Source organism: Panthera tigris, chromosome D3 (assembly GCF_018350195.1).
Source record: "Panthera tigris isolate Pti1 chromosome D3, P.tigris_Pti1_mat1.1, whole genome shotgun sequence".
Lineage (NCBI taxonomy): Eukaryota > Metazoa > Chordata > Mammalia > Carnivora > Felidae > Panthera > Panthera tigris.
In genome coordinates, this window is record NC_056671.1 from 27,835,584 (window position 1) to 27,842,733 (window position 7,150).

A 7,150-nucleotide genomic window follows, 5' to 3' on the forward strand; every position below is an offset into this window, starting at 1 on the left:
ATGGGCCCATGTGAGACTCCCTCCCACCCAGCATCTTGAGGGCTGCAGAGCTTCATTGCCTCGAGTGACGGTCAGTCCCTTTTCATCCTCCAGTGATGGGGAGCTCACCCTTTTGGGGCTGCTGGTACCAGGACTTTCCACAGGTCCTTCCCATCAGCCCAGGCTCAGATATATCAGATCCCTCAGCCTCAGGGATGGTTTTCCAGAATTTGCTGTCAATAGTCTCAAGCCCCCCTCCTCCCTGCTTCTACTGTTGGCCCTATCCCAGTCCTGGGCCCCTCCCTGCACTGTCCATTTTCTTTCTCTGGTGAGCACATCTAGGGTCTTGGCCTTTACTAGGATCCACCACCATCACTAGTGAGGTCCACAGTCCTATCTCCAGCCTGGCCACTCCCAAGACCCACCCCTGGGCCCAGTTGGCTCCACACCTGACCTATCTAAAACTAGCTCCAGCCCTGTCCTCCCCAGCCACTAAACAGCACTGCTGGCCCTAGAGACGTTGCCCCCCCCATTCTCCTTCACTCACCCGCACTTCTTCCCTTCTCTTCCTCCTCACCCACACCACTTGGCTGACCTCTGTTCTGGACAGAAGCTCCTAACTGCCCTCCAGCCCCCACTTATTCCGGAGAAATCTCCCAGGGCCACCCACTTACAATGAGCCTCAGCTGCCCCCCTCCCAGTCACACCAGCACCATTCCTACCCCACCTGCAGCAGCTGTGACATTGCTGGGCCTGGCCCTCTCCTGTTGTGAGGACTAGAGCCTGGCTGGGCTCAGCTCGAGCCCTATGACAAGCACAGACTTGTCCCTGCCACAGCAGTTGGTCTGGATCAGGCAGAACCCAGGCTAGCCAAGTCACTGTGTCCTACCCTGGGAATGGTGATGATCCAGGTTGGTGCAATGAGAATGGAGCCCAGGGTGGCTACTGGATGGCTAAGTTACAGGTATAGACTGGGGGCAACCCGGATGGGGAGTTGGGTCCACAGGGCAATACAGCTGAGGAAACCTCAATGAACAGAGCTGAGCCCTGATCAAGCATCACCTGAAGCCCATCCAGTTACACAAGCCCACAAGTTCCTTTCACCATCCCACTCAGTTTGCAGTGAGTTTTCCGTTTCTTGGAGCCAAAGGCTCACTGTGGGTGTATCATCACTGTCCATCCCCACTCGCCCCTACCTCACACCAAAGCTTCTTCTGCAGCATGCCGAGTGAGCTCCAACTGCAATACCATTGCCCTTATTGCCCCGGTCTGGAATGTGCCCAAAGACTGGCTCCATGTCCTCTCTCCCCCCACTCTAGCCAGGCTCTTTGTTGAGTGCTGGACACTCATTATTTATCTCTCACACGCCTCTCAAGTCAGAGGTGAATGGAGCCACCCTAGGAGAGCCATGCTCCCCAGGAGGTAGAGCAAGCTAGGGGCACTGCATCCCCAACCTGGAGCCCCTGGAACCAGGAGGTCCTCGTTCCCCCACCCATGCTGGGGTTCACCATGCTGATCTCTCTTCTCAGGGTCATTGGGGGGTGTTGTGAAAATTCAGGGGAATCATGTCAGGGACAGGGTACAAGGATTCCACCTGTTTTAATAGGGAACTCATGTTTTGGTTTTATTTTTCTATTTCCCAATTAGGAGTGAGGAGGCCTAGGAGGGAGTGTTGTTACTGACCCCACGGTCTGCAGGATGAAATCCAAATATCCCCTCCACAGACAAGGGGCTGTTCTAGGCCACAGTGAACTCTGGTTTAAGGACCATTGTAGTTTTCTAAGAAAGAAAAGTGAGGAGGCTTCTGGGAGCTGGAGGGGTGGTGGTACAAATTTCACTTTTAGGGTCCCAAGGCACCTGCTCCCCCACACCTCAGTTGCCAGGAAAACACCACCTCCCTAGGCCAACAGTGGTACACCGGGGCTCCCAATTAGCCACGGGGGCATGGTGAGCCACTAAATTCCTGAGTCCCAGTTTGGGAGGATGCACCCCAGTGCTCGGTTCCACGAGCCTGCCTCGTTAAAAAGCCTTTCTTCCCAATTATCTGCAGCCGGCTTGCCTTGGGGATAATTGGCTCCCTGTAGCTCTTCTCGAGGTCCTCTGCCTCCAGAGAGCAGGCGAGGGACAGGTTAGGCAGTGCCCACCTGAAAACAATCACATTGGCCCACAATGAGCCCCAGAGGTGACCAGCGGCCCCAAAGGGCCCAGTGCCAGCCAACAGAGATGCCCATCTTGAAGTCATTGATTAGAAGAAGAGAATGCCCTCAACACAGATGATCAGGTCCAGACTCTGAAGGCACCCATACGGTCCCACTCCCCTGTTCCATTACCCAGGGGAGGCCACCCCTTGGCCCTGCTCACTGCCCCTGCCTGGGTCCACAGCCTTGTCCTCAAGGTCCCGCAGCCCCACAGCACCTTTGTCCAGCCTCCTGAGCCCACACCAAGAGTCTGCAGCCCCCTGCCCTACATGGGGAGAACCAGGAAGACAGGCCAGGCCTGATGTGTCCTGCATGTGGTACTGGGTTTGTGGCCAGGCAGGCCCGTGGGGCACTGGCCATGGTTGGGTCTCTGATGAGCTTTGAGAGGCTGGGGAAATATATGGGCTCCCTCTAGGAATGGGTATAAACAAAACTCCAAAGCCTGTCTCCCTCAGGGTGTTGGGATGGATACCCACCCAGGACACCAATGTGGGGCCCCTCAGCAAACACCTGCAGAGTAAGTGACCGCCCAAGTTGGCAAATGAGACTCAAGCCCAGGCCCCTGGTCCTGGTGATGACAGGCCTCCTGTCAACCGGCAGGGCCTCTGATTCGGGGAACGTTCCCTGAGGAACAGCCCCATTGAGTCAGGGCCCAGCAGAGTGGTCACCTCAAGCCTTCTCCACAGGGGACAGATCTAACCCGGCTTCACCTTGCTCCTTCCAAAGCACTGTGTTTTCAAGGATAAGGGCATTTTGTAATGAAAGGATTTGATGAGTAACGGAAACAACTTCCCACTTACAAAAAATTGAATAGAGCTGCTGCTACAGGCTCCCCATTCAAACAGAGGCCTCCTACCTGGCTCTGCTCTCTGGAGGGGTAAGCTAATCCTGCCGTCCCCCTCTGCCCCCAGTGGCGGCCTTGGGCCTCCTATACTATCACTAGTTTTCCTAGACCCCCTCATCTCCACCGTCCCCAGCGATGGCCCTCACTGGGTCCTCCTCCACGCCCCTGATGATTGAGGCCTCCAGCTGGTGCAGCCTCGTGCCTCTTCCCATCAAGGCGCAGGACAGTGGCCCCTGTCTCCCAGCAGTTGAGAGCACCTCCTGGCAGAGCAGCTTCCAGGAAGGGGGAGAGGATACAGTACCGCCCAGCCGGGTAGCCCATTAGCAGCAGCTCCAGGAGAGAAGTCGTGTGGGGGCCTGAGACTGTCCAGGGGAGAGTCTGGCCACACAGAGGCCACCAGGGATGAGACAAGTCCTGGGTGGCATTGACGGCGACACTCCCCCACCATATCTGTGGGTGGCAGGGTCCTGGCAAGAGAAAGACCTCAGTTAGGATCAGAGAAGTGTGGATGGGAAGCGGGGGAAAGCACTTGGCAGCCACAAGCCTTTTTTCTGAGCATCAAGAGGAGTTGGGGCTTGTCTGGGCTGGAGCCCTGCAGCAGTGGGCAGTGGCCACAGCTGGAATACATCGTTTGTTACCACTGACAGTGTGGTTTGGCGGACATCATTTACACTCCTTGGGCTGGAGTGTGCCATCTTTAGAATGGAGGAGCCAGGGGCTGTTCCAGACACAGTGCCCATGGGGAGAATGGGTTCTGGGCTATGTGCCCTCTCCACCTTGTCCACCTTCCCCCACCGTGTGCAGATCTGTGCTGGCTGAGCCCATGTCCCCTGGCCTGTCTGCTAGAGTCTCCCCTCTTCCCCTTCAGTCCTGCCTGGTCCACAGGAGCTCTCTCTCCCCTGCCTCATGGTTCAGACCCCAAAGTCAAACACAGGAGAGATCAAACTGACCCACAGGGAGGGAGGCAGACTCCCTGGGCAGAGGTGGGAGTGGGAAAGTGTTGTCTCCAAATGTGATAGGAGGAAACAGCCCCAAGTACCCTAAACCACCCTGAGGCTGGTGCTCAGGGAGTCAGGAGCTGGGGGAAACACTGTGGAAGGTATCAAAAAGCTCAGACGGTCACATGGGTCTCAGGCTCCAGGCTCCAGGCTCCAGACTCCCCAAAGGACTTGCAGTTTCCCAGGAACCTTGAGACCAGATCTCGGGATTGGAGAGGACACAGCATTTTCTACAAGCCCCTCTTAAGCCCCATGATTTGGCTTCTCAATAAACTCTGAAGACCCTAGGGGTGGGCATCCTCCCACATCCCCCCCAACCTTGGCTCAAACCAGAAAACATATGTGTGGCTCACTGTATGGCTGGTTTTGAATTTCCAGTGAGGTTTCTCCAATTTCACAAAATAGTGCCTCAATCTAGACCTTTACAAGGAAAGGAGATGGGATGTGATGGCCGGGATGATGGGGAGGGACTGTTGTGGATAGGGGTGGAGGGGGAGCAACCGTGGAGCTATGACACTCATCTCTCTTCCCACACCCCCTCTATCTCTATGTCTATCTCTACTCTTGCTTGCTCACTTTCTCTCTCTCTCTCTCTCTCTCTCTCTCTCTCTCTCTCTCTTCAATCTGGCTCAGATATGTTTTTAAATGAAAATCTCTGCTCCACAGTGGTCGTTTCTGCACTGCAGCCTGGGTCTCTAGGGTCAGAATTCCCCCTTGTGGCACCCTGTGTGCAGTTTCCTGCACTTTAGGGGATCAGAACTGAGGAGAAGGTGGGGTTGGCACCTGGACACCAGGAGTAGATGGCAGGACCCAAGCCTGAAGCAGGCGGGACCCAAGGCACCTAGTGCCCAGGTCCTCTGATGCCCAAGGAATGGAACCTGTGGCCAGATGTGTGGGAAAGAGAGGCTGCAGTGGGTGGATCTGCCCTGACTTTCCTGCCTATCCTCACATACTGGCAGTTCTGTCCTGCCTCAGGGCCTTTGCATTGCTGGTGCTTTTGCTCATGTCTGGCTCCTGGTCTCCTCTTCTGAGAGGCCCTTCATTAGTACTAGGGAAGCAGCCCCGGCCCGAGTTCTATTTCTGCAGCAACCCGTTCAGTTGCATTTCCTCACTGCCTGCACCTGCCCTAACACCTGGCATGCACCTGCCCTAGCACATGTGCCATATAGAGACTGGGGCGCAGTGGAGAAGACTCCCTTGCCCCTGGGGGATCTCTGAGGTCATTTTGCAGGCTAGATGTATGCTGGACTCTTGCCCCAGCTCTGCCCTCCATTTGTCCATGCTCTGTCCTCTTAGCCAGGCAGGATGTCTCAGTGGTCCTGGGAGGGTGCTAGGTCAGGGGCCTGCCTATGGGACAGAAAGCACAGCCTCAAGATCTTGGCCTGGCTGTGGGTGTGGGCACAGCCCGGCTCCCCGAAGCTCCCTCCCCATAAATAAAAGATTCCCTTCCTCCTTCCAGCTTTGCGCAGCCGCTGCCTGCTTGTTGGCCCGGCCCTTTGTGCCCACGCGTTGCCATGGAGACAGCAATTCAAAGGCCTGGTACTTCAAGGCTTCTTTCCTCTCCTGCAGTCTGGGGCTGGGGCAGGGGTAGCTGGTATGATTGTAGGTTCTGTCCCCTCTTTCCATCCAGCTAGAGGCCTGACCCTGACAGGGTTAGTGCACCAACTACCTCTCACTCCCCTGTGGGTGGCTGACTGGGCCCACCCGGGAACAGGTACGCTTTTACAAGGGCCTTATTCAAAGTTGGCTGTAATGGGGAAACTGAGGCATGCTGAGCCCTGGTGAGACCTTGCTCCCTTTGGTCTCTCGGCAGCTCTCTCTGCTTGGCACATGGAGGGTACAGCATGTCACACGATGGCTGTGTGACTCTGGACGTGCTCTGCCCCCCCCCCCCAATTTGCCATCTATACAGTGGGGTATTGTTTGCTTGGGCTCCCAAAGGGTTCCTGAAGCTCTGGGACACAGGCCTGGGGAGATGCTGCCCCTTCCTCCCTGCCCCTAGCACAGGACGGCCTGGGACTGGCCGTGGGTGGGCTCCATGGGGCTCCTGATCCAGGACCAAGCCCATCCCTCTGCTCTTCCATGTTTCCTGTGTGAAGCCTGTTTCTGAGTCACCCCATCGAGAGCATAGCAGGGTCTTTGAGGCTCTTGCACTTTCTCTATGTCCTGTGCATCACTCACACTTTTTATCTCACCATAATCCACCTTTAATCATCTCTGACTCCTGCAACTAGAAAAATGTACAGCAGAATTTTCGGGCTGCAGCCACTCCCTCCCACCCACTCTGGCATGGCAGGGGGAGAGGTGGCCATTTGGGATTCATTGCCTTCTCAGTGTAGCATTCAGGCATACCTGGGACTACTTCAAGCCTCAGTTTCCTCTCCTGCATAATGGAAGTGTCAATCCACTCTTTAACAAAAGTCCACAGATGTGTGGGCCCAGGACAGGACACCCCTTTGCTTCAATCCTGGAACTCTGGTGAGGGTGGCCAGTCATAGGGTTCCCTCTTGTCCCCACCTCCAGGCCAGCTGGACCAGTCAGGCACTTCCCCAGGAGTTTACAAATGGAAGGAAAGAAGCCAGAGGAAGGCAGGAGAGCTGGCTGCACCCTGGGCTGACTCCCTTGGGCCTGAGCTTTGCACCCACCTTCCGTGGCCTGGTCCCCCATCCAACCTGAACAGCGTGGCCCAGGGTAGCTCTCATTCTCACAGGCTGCACAGATGGTGTCATGGTCCTGACCCCAGGAGCAGGCAAGTGGTGTGGACACAAACAAATTTGGTTGTGCAGGTCAGGTCCATGTGACAGGGCACAGCAAAAGCCAGGCAGCTTTGCTAGATGTTGTCCCAGCACAGCAACTAGGCGACCCTCCATGTTTTACCTTAACCTCCTGGGAGCAGGAAGGTGTCCTATGACTCTACTGGGCCCAATCCTAGCAGACAGAGGACCACAGCCACCCCTAGGCACTGCCTACTAGTGTCTCGGGTCCACGAATGGGCAGTTTAAGTGGACGAGTGTGCCCCACGGCTGGGTCAGGGCTCCAGGCTCCCAGGTGGGCCCCAGGTGAGGCCTCCAGTCTTCATAAAGAGAAACAGTATGTGTTAGCTGCCCCCCTTCTCAACCTGAGGCTGAGTC